The sequence below is a fragment of the Symphalangus syndactylus genome, chromosome X, assembly GCF_028878055.3.
Source record: "Symphalangus syndactylus isolate Jambi chromosome X, NHGRI_mSymSyn1-v2.1_pri, whole genome shotgun sequence".
In the NCBI taxonomy this organism is placed as follows: Eukaryota; Metazoa; Chordata; class Mammalia; order Primates; family Hylobatidae; genus Symphalangus; species Symphalangus syndactylus.
The window spans coordinates 43087654-43103701 of NC_072447.2; the positions used below are offsets into that span (position 1 = coordinate 43087654).

General features: G+C 36.0%; 1 protein-coding gene and 1 pseudogene across 1 annotated transcript in view; one reads left to right on the top strand and one right to left on the bottom strand.

Annotated features, from left to right (window-relative positions):
* Positions 1–16048, top strand: part of IL1RAPL1 (interleukin 1 receptor accessory protein like 1) — a 1380067-nt gene that overhangs the window by 390274 nt on the left and 973745 nt on the right. The window lies entirely within an intron of this gene.
* LOC129476491 (uncharacterized) lies at positions 5419–5537 on the bottom strand (annotated as a pseudogene).

Below are 16048 nucleotides of genomic sequence, written 5' to 3' on the forward strand. Positions count from 1 at the left end.
GGGATGGTGCTAACCCATTCATGAGAACTCTGCCCCATGATCCAGTCAACTTCCACCAGGCCCGACCTCCAACACCAGGGGTTACAACTGAACATGAGATTTATGTGAGGACACAGATCCAAACCATATCAGCAGCCTTTAGTCACCTTGATGAGTAGTTTCAAAAGGTGTTGGGAGTAAAGGCATAATTGAAAGAGGGATTTGGGTTAAGAGAGAATTAAGGAGAGAAATAAGAGGTAAGAACAAGTCAGCACTTTGGGAGGCCAAGGCAGGTGGATCACAAGGTCAGGAGTTCAAGACCAGCCTGGCCAACATGGTGAAACCACGTCTCTACTAAAAATACAAAAATTAGCTGTGCATGGTGATGCGTGCCTGTAATCCCAGCTACTCTGGAGGCTGAGGCAGGAGAATTGCTTGAACCAGGACCCGGGGTGGCGGAGGTTGCAGTGAGCCGAGATCACGCCACTGCACTCCAGCCTAGGGCTACAGAGCAAGACTCCGTCTCAAAAAAGAAAAAAAAAGAGGTAAGAGAACAAGTGTTAAAAAATGAATGCGTTTCAGTTTCACATTTGAGGGGAACAAAGAAATGGAGCTGAAACTGTAAGTGGGAAATATGGTCAAGAGAGGATGTTTTTAAGATGGGAAAATAATAGCATAGAATACACACAGAAATGACCCAGAAGAGAGGAAGAATTTGGTGATGCAGGAGAGAGTGGAGCTAATTGCTGCAGCCATGTCCTTGAGTAGGTGAGAGGGACTGAGATCTAGAGCACACAAGGTGGGGTCCATCATCGGAGCAAAGACTGGTGATCCACAGTGTTGGGCACCAACGCAGGCCCATGGGAAGATATGTTGACATGAGGCTAGGGAGCAACTGTTTACTGGTTGCTTTAATTTTCTCAGATAAATGAGAAACAAGGTCATTGATTGAGAGTGGGGAAGGAGGTGTTGGAGGTGTGAGGAAAGGTGAGAGAATAAAATAGCCATTCAGACTGGAGGTTCTTAAACGTTGCTACATACTAAGATGACCTCAGAGAGCATTTAAAAATTCCAAAGGCCAGATTGTAACCAAGACAACTTTACTCAGAATTTTGGGGTGATGCCTTGCTTCAGTACTTTTTAAAGATTCCCCAATATTTAGGTAAATTTGAGACTGAGTAAGATTACTGAGTCGTACTAGGAGCCAACTTGAATCTAGTGTTCATGAATTCAAAATGTGACTAGTCAGAGAGATTATGTGTTTTCCTCCAGAAGTTTCCATAGCATGAGAGTGAACATGTGAATGAGTGGAGAGTTGGTGGTAACCGGGGTTTAAGTTTTATCAAGCGGGCACCACATTTGAGAGGGAGCAGAGCAATTTAAAGATATATTCAAAAAAGTGTTTACAATACACCGTGGAGTTTATGCTTGATAAAGAGAGAAGTGATGCCACGAAGGGCATAAGGAATAGTGAAAAGCCAGTAGAATGAATGGATTGGAGGGCCTGGTAATATCAAAGTATTGTTGGAATGGGGTACTAGATGGAATCATCTGGAGACTTAGAAGGTGGAGGTCAGAAAGTGTGATGTTTATAACTGAGTTTCGAACAACATCTATCATATGACCACAGAACCAAGTGGCCAAGGGAGGGTGGAGGACAAGGTCTCTGGAGTCAAAAAGTTCAGTGAATTACTAGGGCAAGATGGTGAGAGAATTGTTTTCAACAGACACTTAAAGTACCAGAAGTTATGACAAGCATCATATGTTGGAGAGGGTAACAGTTAGGCAGGAGCTAAAATCTTCAGGTAGTGAGGGGATGATACCACCCATACTTAGATAGCTCCTCATTTTCCTACTTTCACAGATACTGATTCCATCTTTAGACATTTTGAACAATGCAACAATGTTAATTTTCTTATACTTTATTCAATATACTTTCATGTGTAGTCAGGTACTAGCATTTTCCTTTTTGCCCTGTTTTATTCTGGTTATTAGTAATTCACTAGTTTCTAAAGCTAATTGTATCATCATTGCTTTTTACACTTGAAATATACAGTCATTATTTGTGCAGAGCCAATTCAATTTTTCTTCTTGAAAAGAATATAACTCTTAGCTACAAGAATGGTCCAGCAATGGTAAGAGAATTATTCTCCATGGAGAATACCTTTTTGCTTCTCTAGCTCTCCCTTTTAACATTAGCCTTAATCCGATAGCAAAATCAGCAATCCTAAAACAAAAGGAAAAATAATGATGTTTCTGAAAAGAGAGAGTCAGAAAAATTACCAGCACACTGAATATGTATTTCAATCTCTTGGGTAACAAGTTTGTTGTTGTGATGGTTGTTTTTTGTTTTCCCTTTGGTAATGGCAATGTATTCTGGGGAAAAAATGCAGTATGTTGATTTTTTTTAAAAGCCTATTAAAAATTTCCAAAGTTAAAAATGCCTGAAACCTTTAATCTACCACATGAAATTGTAAATGATCCCCAGTGGTGGAGTTCTCTGTGATCCAAGTTCATCATAGTTGACTGATGGATATTTTCAGGTCATTCCTGAAGTTATAATGCATTTGAACAATGAGTATTGTAGGTATAGTGTGGAAATGTTCATCTTTCTATGACTGAGATGGCAGAGCCTTGTAGCTAAGACTCAGTGTGATTTACTACATCTATCTACATCAATCACCAAACATGCAAATCATCTTGACTCTCAGGAGAGCCATGACTCATTCATTGAGATAGAATGTTTCTCCGTCACTTGGCTGGAACTCTCTTCTCTCACCTCCAGTGTTTTACACAGGCTGTTTCACGAATGTGAACAAACTGATTTCTCTGCCGTCCCAGTTTTCTCATCTCTTCAAATTGATGGTTTTTTCCAGCACATCTTTACTGATTAAGCTAGATCATATTCCCACTCCATTAAATCTTACTGACCATTCTTACCCACTCATATTTATATATCAAGTCAAACGTCTGTTAACATGTGTGAAGTTTATTATAATCAGTCTGTGTTCTCTGTTTAAATTATCCTACCTCATTTTTGTATTAATTTCTTACATAATTCTTTTTTCAAACATGCATAACTTGGAGTTGAAATAGCCTAGTGTAAATCTTGAATCTTACTCCCCGCACCTTCTGCCACATTGTCCATTTATGATGCTTGTAATTAGTTTGTAGATTTGACTTTTTAAGTGAAATATTCCAGAGCAAGAGTTTTCTGTCAAGAGGCAGTTTGCAGTTAGGTTGAGGACAAATGCATATATGGGTCACCTGGCTAATTTTTTTTCTTTTGTACAGCATATACATTCCTTATTTCTAGCCTACTTCCACAAACAAGTCTGTTAAGGCTCAAGGGTCAAGTATCTCAAATCTGATAAAATATTATGCTTAGGTCAGACACGGTTGCTCACACCTGTAATCCCAGCAGTTTGGGAGGTCAAAGCAGGAGGATCTCTTGAGCACAAGAGTTTGAGTCCAGTCTGGGCAACATAGCAAGACCATGTCTCTACTAAAAATTAAAAAATATTAGTTGGGCATGGTGGTGCATGCCTGTAGTCCCAGCTACTCAGGAGATGGAGGCAGGAGGATCACTTGAGCCTGGGATATTGAGAGTGCCGTGAGCTATGGTTGTGCCACTGCACTCCAGCCTGAGGGACAGAGTGAGACCCTGTCTCAAAAAAAAAAAAAAAAAAAAAAAAAAAAAAAGGAAAGAAAGAAAAGAAAAAAAGAAAAAAATTCTGCTTAGTCCCATGCTGTAGGTAGAATGAGTCTGGCTTTTAATGGCCTGCCTTGATAAGAGGTCAGGTGCACTTTCTCACACATCATGCCATGTCCCTCAAAGGAGGACTCCTTATTAACATCAACACTAAATAACTGATAAGCTAATCATGGAGTTCAACTTAATACACCTGAAAAGGATCCTAAAATGATCTAAAAACCTCCTGGGTTTTTTTCTTTTCACAGAGCAGGAAATTGAAACAATCCTCTTTCAGGACTCCTGAACGAATATTTTTTCTATTATGCCATACTACCTCTAAAATAATTGTTTGCTAATAGCCAGCTATATGCAAACAAATATATTAAGGCATTAAAAATGTTTGAAGATGTGATTTATTCCTCAAGGCCCTTAACATCCCTTTGGCAAGATAATGCAAATAACCTGTGCCTCTCTTACACTTCTTAGCAAGTTATCTGTATTTTGTGATGGTCTATATTGTGTTTTCTTCTCTTCCCCTCCCAGCCCTGTCTTCCTGTTTACCATCTGAATGTGGTAAAAATGCAGATCTACCTTTCTTCCCAATGCTGAAATAGGGCCTGGCTCACAGTTGGCATTCACTGCAGTTAGGAGAAGGACTGAAGAGAAGCCTGCACTTTCTCCTTTTTGTACATTCTCTTCACAAATCCTGAAGTATCCTAAGTCAACCCCTAATTATCCCCAGCTCTTTAAGCCCTACTTATCTCCCTTTAACCTTTGCCTGCCTCACTGTTCAAACCCCCTCTCCCATTGCTGCTTTTGGGTTTGCATGTACCTCCTGTCGCTGTTTTATCCTATTGTATTTATGCATATGAGTTGAGTATTTATTAAGATCTTAAAATATACCAGTACCTTAAATAAGAACTGAGCGATAAAGCAGATATCCCTCAAATTTGAGGGTACTTTTTTTCTATTTTATTCTCCAGAACTGATCAGTGCCACAAAATGTGATGAGGGAGCAAGGTGTCTGTTTTCTGTTTCAGTTTCATTGTTCTAAAGACAACACTTTCAGTGTAGGTGCTGTGTATCCATTGCCTGTTTGAATTTACAGTTGTTTTCCAGTGGTGCTGCCTAACTCTTTGCTAATATCTATATTTGACATTAGGTCATCTGGGCAGCTTGCTGTAATCATCTGTGAGAAAGCTCCTCAGGAACCCACCAATCGGCACTAGAATGAAAACTTGGGTTCAGTCTTATAATTTCCTCATTTATAATGTGGGGATAATTGTAGTACCTTCCTTGTGGAGTTCTTGTGAGGATTAACTGAGTCATTGTATATAAAGCACTTAGAATACAGGAAGCACTCAGCAAATATTATTATTCATATGGCACTCTTCAGTAGCCAAAATATAACACTACACTATTTGCATTTAGTGCCTTTCTGTTGTGGAAGCTTCTGTTCAAACAAGGGTATGTATTTCATTTATTTTTAATGTTTTGCTTTTGAGAGAGCTTGAGATATATTTCATAGTTGCCTACAGACAGAGAGACACCAATAAATTGAATTCTGCATCCTGGATCATAAGGTAAGTGCTGAATCTGACCACAGGATCAGTGCTTCTGCCACAAAACCCGAGTGTCATCAACCTTACTGGTTCTTTGCTTAGATACTCTTATCCAAAGTTCTTAAACATATCAGCAATACCATCATGCATTATTCTTTTATTATTATTTTTATTTAAATAAAAAGCCTACAGCACCCGATATTCCCAGGCACTCTCCCATTCAAGTACTAACCAGGCCCAACCCTGCTTAGCTTCTGAGATCAGATGAGACCAGTCATGTTCAGGGTGGTATGGCCGTAGACTCATGAATCATTCTTAACTAGAGAGCAATACATTTTAGCTAGGAAAACTCCTGAATTCAACTGTCATTTCATATAATGTAAGTATGTTTTAACTCTATTAAATAACTTCTCCAAATACGAAATACACATACATATCATTTGGTCTAGATGGATCATTGACTGTAATTTACTTTGCTGAAGTGTCCATCTCTCTATCCACATTTGAATTATTTAAATTACTTGGAGAGCCAAGGTGGCTCCCAGACTAAAATTTCCCCAATTGTCCTTCCACCACTACTTGTTCATGTAGGAAATTTCTCCATCCTGTACACAGACATCAGAGTATTCTACTCCAAAGAGGCCCTAGGATTTTTATCTCTTCCCCTTTCCCAGTCCTTCTGACAACTCTCCCTCCATTGTTTAAGGCAGTATTAAAATTATCCAAATGTTCATCATTGCCTCTTTCTACTTTCAATATTCCTCTAGCAGTGCTGCTAATGTAAAGCATAGGCTCCTGATTTCTCTTCCCTCATGACTTATGATTTATAATGGATTAGCATGAGCCTAGGAACAATGTATTTCCTCTTGTCCCAGACATATTTAGAGCTTTCCAATTTACACTAACATTGGAGTTTGTCATGGGGGCATTTTTGTCCATCTATTTTTATTATATTTTAGTCAACACTGTATTATATTTCCATATCATATTCTGATAAAAATCACAAGGTAAAATACAATTATTCATTATTTTCTTTGTATTTATCTTATCCACTGAGTAGCTTTGACTATACTTAAAAAAATTCTCAGCTTATTTAATAGATTAAAAATTATAAACTGGAATGAATTAATTGGAAATAACCAATTAATATAGTGAGGGAATGAAAGTATTCACAAAAATCTTTCTGAAAAGGTTTCAACAACATAAGTACAAACAACTCGGAGAAGTACAAACAACTACAGAGAAGGCATAACAAATATGTCATGATTGTCAATATTTTAAATTCACCACTTCAGGTAGGATAAAGGATGTTAAAATATTTTTCTTTGAATGTTTAATATCACTAATAGGACCAAAAACATTGGAATAGCATGTATGTGACATAAGCTTAAAGTTCTAGAGCAGTGCTATTCAATAGAATTTTCTGCAGTAATGGAAATTTTCAGTATCTGCACTCTCCAGTATGGAAGCAACTAGCCACATGTGGCCATTGAGCACCAGAAATGTGGTTAGTGTAACTGACCTGATGCTGAATTTTAAATTGTCTGTAAATTTTATTTTAATTAAATTATAAATTTAATTATAAATAGCTACATGGGGCTATTGTCTACCGTATCGGATAAACAGTAAAACTTCAGAGACTTCCAGGCTTCTGTTAAGATTGTAATTCACACAAGCCTGGGTCATCTTGTGGTCATTATCAGGCCAGTGTCAACACTACAAAGCAACACAAATCCTATATTAAAACAACCACAAAAAATGACCTATAAGAAACTACCACAACACACTGAAAAATAATTTTTATATTTACTGTTTTGCAAGCGTGTCAAAATATTTAAGGATCCTTTTCACACATCTTTCTCCTTGAAGACCTCTCACTATGCTTCTTCAGTGCTTTCTTCTTGTTTCTCCTCCACATATTTTCCCCAAACTTACCTATACATCTCAGGCATCCTTCCCTTCTCTCATCCTCATCTCTTCTCTACACCTTTTAAGATCTGTCTCTTTATCCATTATCCCCACACATCAACAGGTCCCTGACCGTGCACACTAAACACAAAATCCTCATCCCCAGAGAAGGGATTTGCTATCCGTCACAAGAATAAATATTTGTAAAGGCTAAATTGGGGGCTATATATTAGAATCATTTCTAGATGTCACCCTTTTTTCATCCTCTAGGCAAGATTATTTCTAATACGAATTTCATGAGGCCTCTAGAGTTTAAGAAAAAAGCTAATGCTTATTGAATGCTTTGAGTAGTAGCAGCACCTCAAGGCAATAACAACATCTCAAGGTCTCTTCCACCTCTTTGATCTGATGAGAAATTGAATAATAAATGTAAACTGGGTATGATACAAACCAATGAGCAAATCACTTTTTATGTAAAAGTAATTAACAGGGGCAAAGATTAAAAAGGATGCCCTTCATCTTCCCTAGACTGGGAGCTTATCCTTTAGACTTTAGGTTTTGTTCATTTGGGATACAATCAACAAATATTTGTTGAGCCTTGACTGAGTGTTAGGCACTGTCTTAAGATTATTTTATTTGTATTGGTAATAAAAAGATGGTGGTCCTTGCCCAATATAGAGCTTACAAATGTTAAAGGAGGCAGAGAGAAAACAAGAAAATCTATAACTTAAAAATAAAATTATCAATTGTGATCGCTGTAATTAAGAAATTGATGGGGTTGAATAATAGAATAGCAGGATGGGAATGCCGTACTAACTCATGGCCATTAGAAACGAAGTGATCCTACATAACACGTATGCACAGAGATAGGTTCTTTATGGTTTCGTAGATTTGACGTTAGTGTAACCCATCCTTTTATATATTATATATTGCCATCCTTAAATGGTCTTTGGTAAACCACATCTGAATTTTTGATTAGTAAATGTGAAATAAAGACTTCACCTTATTCTCTGTAGGCGCTGAATACCAATGAACAATTCAGTATGAATAACATTTCCATCTTTACCTAACGAGCACATTTTTTAAAAGGTTGTCCATTTTATGAAAATGAGTAGAAATCGAAAAATGCAATGCTGATAATGCTAAGAAGGATAGACTCATGAAGATTATTATGCATATTATATTAGCATCAGGTGGCTCTAAATGCATTAGCTATAAGCTGGTAGATGGTGGGCTACGTGAGGAAGAAAAATAAAATCAAAGAAGATATAAAACTTGCTGACACTGCAACAACCTCAAAGTTGTGCCTAAAAGATGAGATTTAATCGAGTATTTTTAAAAACTAGATGCTAGGTCTTGTGGAATAGAAACTTGTTTCCTATCATGTGCATCTATTAAAATGTTTCCCATTAAGAATTTATTTAAAAATTCTTAACTGCGTTATGTAGAAATTACATGGAATATGTCTTATACATTCTCTTTTCCCCAAAAGTGTTAATTTTTCCCACTTTATACCTAATAGAGTAGAGGTTAAGTAAATGGAGGAACATAATATAACTAGAAAGTTGCATAGATAGGATTAAAATGTAGAATGTTTTGGCTTCAAAGTCTGTGTTCTTTCTAGTTCATGACTTCTTTATAAATATTTATCAGTGTTTTTGGTTGGATCATCACAAAAGTGGGTTTTTCCTTCACTTGTGTAGACAGAAATAAAGAGTGAAATTATAACATACAAAGGAGTAATTTGAAATATGCTCATTTTTCTTGCTGTTGTCGAAAATGAGTATTTTATATTTTCTTTTTAAAACACAATTTGCTTTCCTGCACAGAAAAATATATCCGTTTTTCTTTAGAAATTTACTAAATTTTTAATTTGCTAATCCCAAGGGAAGGATTATTTTCTTAGGATTAAGTATAGTCAATTGGTATTACGATGTTGGGAAGTAAAGTGCAGAATTCTATTAAGGACTTAGTGATTTGGATTTGTCAAAGAAGAGCCACTCCATGATGTAATTTGCATGGTCATATATATGCAAAGTTCTGTTTGAGCTTGGAGACTTTATCTTTGAATTTTCACTGAGAAGATATTGGCTTATTCCTATTTTAGAATCTGTTTAGCCATTACTCTGGACACACATGTATAGAAAGAGTAACTCCTTTGTACATGTGCTTCTGAAATATTGCCTATGATCGGTGCCTCCTTAGGGAAAGTGAGTTTTTTGTTAAGAGTCTGAAAGTCTGTTTAGGAAAGTTGTTTTCAAAGAGTGTCCTGAAGGTTACTTGGTCTGACTTAACAGCAAAGTCAATTTAACAGTAGTCTGCCTTGCAGAATCCTGGTTCTATCAGAGATTCAGTTCTCCATGCTGTGTGGGAAAATTGTACTGGCTGATTTTGGGAGAAGTTACTGTGGGAACACATTTTGGCACATTTCTGCTGAAGCCAGAAACCTGGATGCTTTGTTCTTTGTGAGGTATCAAAAATAAAAATTCATGAAATTCTGACATCCTGCCTGCTCCCTTATCTGGGTTAAATGCTGTGGTAAACTTCTCTTTTGGTTGAAATATTTAAAAAGGAAAGCAATACATATGAACAGACGCACATTTATACACACACACACACACACACATACTTGCATTTCTTTACTTGAACTATCTTGTTGAATCCTAATTACTGAACTCATATACTGCTTCTTCCCAGGGAATATAGAATATTACTGTTATCAAGATATGCCACACCTATCCTCACTGGCGACCGACCCCCTCAATTCTCCTTGCTGGTTTATTGGATTGAAATAGAGATGCAGACATCTTATGTAGGAGGAATATGTTGACAAATGGTGGGTTTTATCTTGATAATTTCACCAAATATGTGAATTGACTTTGTCAGTCATTAAAGTAAGTGTGCTGAATGCCCTCTGTGTGTGTATCAGGATAAGTGGTCTAATCAAGTTCAAATGTTCTGTGTCTATTTGGCTCAGCTTAATTAAAATTCAGCCCTGCTTTTGAGCAAGCCACAGTGGGTTGGCAGACCTTCAAAGGGCTATATTGCAGCAAACAATAAAAGTGATAAAGGCACACAATAGCAATCGATACAATGCAAATGCCCCTGTTACTCACAAATCCAGTGGAAAGTGATTGCTTGAAACATGCTTATCCACTTCTCATCATAAAATTAAACTTTCTGCATCACTTTATTTGTAAGTTTGCCTACAGTCTCCTTGTCAATGGGCTTGCTTGTTTTTAACTACTAATGGAGTGAAAGAAAATGATAGTAAGATAAATCAGCTCAATACAAATCAAATACTTTTTAAATTTTTACAACTTTTGTTTTATTTGTTACACATATGGGTGAAAACTTACTCAAAGGATTTTTACCTGTATGAGGAAGACAGCCATAGTTCATCCTCCATTCATTTGTAGTGGAGGTGGTATATTCTTGGTGATCATCCTTTTTTTTTCCAGTCCACTGTTTTTGGCCGGCTGCCACGGTCCCAGATTTTCTCACAAACTGCCATCTGGCATTCTTGCTGTCCCTCACATATAGCTTTGTCAGGACCTCCTCCAAGCAGGCTGGAGAATTTCACAGCTTGGGGGCACGGGAGTATACACGAAGTTGCAGCCACTTCAGGGTTGATTTCTCACCTACAACCCACATATCTGTCACTGCTAGATGTTTAGTGGAAAGAGCTGCTAGGGCGCTGGAGATTAGGGGACCTGGAAAGAAGTACCGGCTCACTTCTGATGAGCTGTATTTTTAGCCACTCTGTATTTGAAGAATAAAGACTTAGAAAACCTGATCTCTGTATTTTACATAATCATCGTGGAACATCACTGTGGGTAAATTATTATGAAAGATACTTCTAGAAATTCAAGATGGAGATATTGATATTATAATATCTCTTAAAGCACACATGATGTATCATCTCAAAGTTTTCAATGAATGCTTTTATCTAGTAAGACTGAATCTGTATATATAATTCCACAATGTAACTAAAATATAAGAGAAGGAAAGTTTCACATCTCATCCAAAATAGGTACATGAGGCCACCAATTGTAGAAATCTGGAAGTGTTTTTGTTACGGTTTTTCAACCCAGTGAAACACTGTCTCTTCTGTGTGTATGCTTTAAGTTTCATTTTGGCTTCCAGGCTTTAATCAAGCACTGAGATAATTATTATAAAGGTATGTGTCACCATTGTATTAATTACATCACTGACTTCAATAGCTGAAAGAGATGCACTGGGATAGAGCCATCGCAACTGTTCACAAAATTCTGGCCAGTGGAACGGCTAGTCACAAGGCCAAGGTTTTGTGAACTGTGTCTATGGCTGTATCAAAGTACATCTCTTATCTTCTGGAGTGGAAGCCAATGCTTCTCACTTCTTTTATATTTCATCCATTTCCTACTTATTGCCCTTAAATCATCCTAAACTTTGATTGTTTTGTTATTCTATTCAAATCATAAATGGCAGAAAATAAATTTGAAAACTAATTATTAACATAAGTAACATGCTGTCTTAACATGCTGAAGAATATCATACTTTCAAGTGAGAGAAGCCAGATCAAGTGTTAATTTTTATTTTAGATGCCATGTTAAGATAACTTAATAGCTCTTAGAAAAGACGTACACCTGTACTGATACACTGATGCATATACAATGTTCAATGAAATTCCTACTGTAGAGTATTGACTGTGACATTTATATTTTGTGTCAAACAATTATATAGATTCTGAATGTCTACAAAGCAAAATTGTAAACACAACTAACATCATTTCTTTCTTAGATAATTAAGATTTCCCTGTGAACATAAAATATAGAATAGTTAGTGGTTAATATTTTTGGGAAATTTCTGTCATAGTATAATAAATATTTTGGGAAGACAAACCTATACTTGTAAAAAATAAAATTTTCTTAAAAAGTGTCATGAATATATTGCTCAAATTTATTCTAATATAGTTTATGATAGAAAAATTATTTCTAGGTAGTTATGTTAAATGGTTATGAAAAATGCCAATGAATGTAAGGTTAAACAAGTTTGCAGTACTTTCAAGACATGCAGTAATTTGGTAAATTATTGTATTTTAACAACAGATTTATTTTCTGATTTTTTTTTATGTTCTGAATTTTAATGTGCAGAACTTACACTATAGTAACCAAGCAAAAATCTCAAAGGGTATTGTTTTTCCAAAGCCAAAAACAAATTGAAAATTAGATGGACCAGTGGCCCCCAGGTCGGCATCCCTACTCTCCAATTGAACAGTTGTTTCATTCCTAAGTGGATGTGACCATAATCTGCTTTGAGCATTATATTCAAACTTTATCAGTCTTTGTTTCAGTCTGTCCAACTTCTGAGCCAAATCCTCCAGCTTTCCTTTGAGATCATATCTAGAATAAGCTTACCATGTATTACCTCTCAGAAGTTTCTTAAAACTAAATCGGGGATAGTATCATTGGTAAGTAAGCTTTCATTGATCTGGATAGGAGATACCTGCCTGAAATGTGAATTAATCTGAAATCCTTAGACATATTAAATAGTTCTCTATTTCAGTGAAACAGACAAGTATTCACTGATTCTTTTCAGTTTGTTATCTGAAGCTTAAGTTTCCTACTTAGTTTTTTTTCCTGTTGCTCACTTTTGACCTATAACTAAGAATGAGTCCGAAGAGATATACCATCCAGCTGCTAAAGGAGAAACAAAGTAGGTAGGTTCTGGGGCCAGCCACTCTGCCAGTGACCGTCTGTTGAGATCTTTCTATATGTAGAGTCAACCAACTGCAAATATATATGAGACCAGGATGTCTCCAGTATAGAATCAAAATGCCAGATTTGAGCATCCTGTGTGGCTCACCCAACAATGATGGTATCCATGTGTAAGATGCTTTTATTCTGTACTGCTTTCATATAAGCTCTTTGGAGTCCTTTGAATAGGGATTTTTTTCTTCTATAATTTTAAATACCTCAATGCCAATGAGATATGAAACTCATAGCTGTAACTTCTCCTACAATTAGGGACAACAGTTATAATTTGGAAAAGTAGATAGATGACTAAACAAATGTATGTGAACATACACATCTTCAAATATAAATGCTTTCTTAATGGAGGCTTGCTCATAGAAACCAGAAATACATAGTTTGTTTGCTGTTGTATCAACCTGCATTTGACTGTGATTCTGTTCTAAATGTAAGTCTTGTCTCAATTTTTGAATTTGTTATGGAGTCTTTTAAAGAGACAGGAACATACCAATAGAAGGAACAGATTCTACTATGTGTGTGCTTGTGTTTGCGTATGAGAGCATTCACAAAATATTCATACTTTTAAACTAACTCCCACAGAAAAATTTAAAACTAAAAACACTTAAAACATATGACTGGCAAGAGCTTCAAAAACCTGAGAACTCTATGCTTATCAGATGAAAGAAGAAGCAGCATTATGAAAATGTATCTGGATACCATAAGATAATTTCAAAGTACATCAAGTAAAAACAGAGTGAGAGGGGCTCTTTGTTCATCTGACCTTATATTTTATAAAAACTCAACCTTTGATTCCATGATAAATAGAATATCAAAATCCCTTAATGTCAGATGTGTATCTCATCTTTGATCTTCTGAAATGTTATGTATGTCAAGTTAAAAAATCTTGAACTTTGATGGTAATAATAACATGCAAATATTTTGATCAAAACTAGTTATTTTGCAAAGACTGAAATAATGTTGAAGTACTTGTTTTTTCAAGAGCCATATAGAGACATAAATATATTTGGATAGCATAAAACTTAGGAACAAATTATTGTTAATGAGAGTTCTGAGATAGAATTTTATGTCTAGATTTAATACTTTTAAAATAACATTTTTCAAAATGCAAATTGAAATATTATATGGATGCATACCATATTATGCACAGGTAGTGTTTATTTAACTTTTGTTTAACAATTATTTATTGAATGTCTTTTTTTGTGGGAGATGCTATAGCAGGCATTAGTAATTATGTGAATAATAAAACAGATGCAATCCCTGACATTGTGGATTTACTTTCGAGTTTGGTGCTATAAAACTTGGTTCTCTTTCAACCAAATCTAGGTTGAATTATTGGCTTCAATTTTTACTGACTGAATCCATTTGAATTTCAATACCTTAGGAGAAAGCTATGACTTAAATAGAATATAAAACTTGGTAGTCAATAATGGAACTAGGAAATAAAGCCAAGCTTGCCTGACTCTCAATTCAATAATTTCCCCATTATTCTAGATTAGATAATAAATGTATAAGTGTGAATTTAAAACTGCAAAGTATGGGCTGGGTGCAGTGGCTCACACCTGTAATCCCAGCACTTTGGGAGGCCAAGGCGGGTGGATTACCTGAAGTCAGGAGTTTGAGACCAGCCTGGCCAACATGGTGAAACCCCGTCTCTACTAAAAGTACAAAAATTAGCTGGGCATGGTGGCACATGCCTGTAATCCCAGCTACTTGGGATGCTGAGGCAGGAGAATTGCTTGAGCCTGGGAGACGGAGGTTGCAGTGAGCTGAGATCATGCCACTGTACTCCAGCCTGGCTGACTGAGCGAGACTCTGTCTCAAAAAAAAAAAAAAAAAAAAAAAAAGAAGGAGGAAAAAAAAAACGGCAGAGTATGGTAGAAATAACAATTGCCTTTATAATAGCTATTTAATTTTATTTAATATTCCTTGGCAATTTTATTTATATAATTAACCAATATTTATTGAGTGCCTACTATTTGGCAAACATAGTTTGAGATCTTGGGGATATTTTCAGGAACAAGAAAATAAGTCCCACTTCTCAGAATACTGGAGTTTTAGCATGAAAATATAGACAATAAGCAAATACTTGAGAAAATGTTTAGTGCTAAACGCTATGGTAAAAAGTAAATCAGGGAAACTAGATGCTCAGGAAGTCTTTCCCAAGTGGACCTGAATGACTGTAAGAGCCAGCCATGCTAACATGTGGGGAAGAATGTTTGAGAAAGAAGGAAAATCTAGTGCAATTCCCTGAGAATGGAATGAGGTTGGTATGATCAAAGGTCCAAGAGAAATCAAGTGTGGCTAGACCACTAGCTTTTAAAATGTGATTACCAGACCAGCAACCTTATCATCCAAGTATTTATCAGTATTCTAGGCATGTTAATTTTCTTGATTTGGAAATTGTGCTGTGATTCAGTAAGACCTTGATATTCAGCGAAATTAAGAGTAAAGGGTATGTGGCAGGATTTCATTGTCCTATTTTTTTGCAATTTTTTGGCAAATTTGAAAATATTTGCAAATGAAAATTTAAAAAAGAAATGAGCAATTATACAGCAAAAATGAAAGGTTTTAAGCAGTGCAACCAGTGGTATACTGTGATCTAGTTTGGGTTTTAAGAAAAATATTATTGCTATATGATATAAAAAATGGGTCAGAAGAGGGAATTTGATGCAAGCGCAATGACCGGTGAAGGAGCTGTTGCCATTGTCCAGAGGAGACATGATGGTGTCTGGGACTGGGGTGGCGGCAGTAGAGATGAGCTGTGAGCAAGAGATCTAAGATGATATAATTTGAAGATACAATTGGCAAGGCTTACTGATGGATTGATTGTGAGAAGGAGTAACAGAAATAGAAAAGTCAAGGATGCTTAGGTTTTAGACCAGAGCCACTGGCTTCATGCTAGTGATATTTATTTATCGAGAAGGGAAAGATTGAAGTAGGAAGTTGTCAAATAATGGCACTTGATTAATTTTTATAAGTAAATTATTAAAGGACATCTAAACAGACAATTTGCATTATCTTTGAGTATTTGTGATTAGTAGCTGGTAGTGACAAATTTAACTTGAATGCCATATTGTCTATAAATAAATTAACTCACTTGAGTGTTCTCATATTTTTCCCGATTTTTTAGTTGAATGCAGTTTTAGAACATT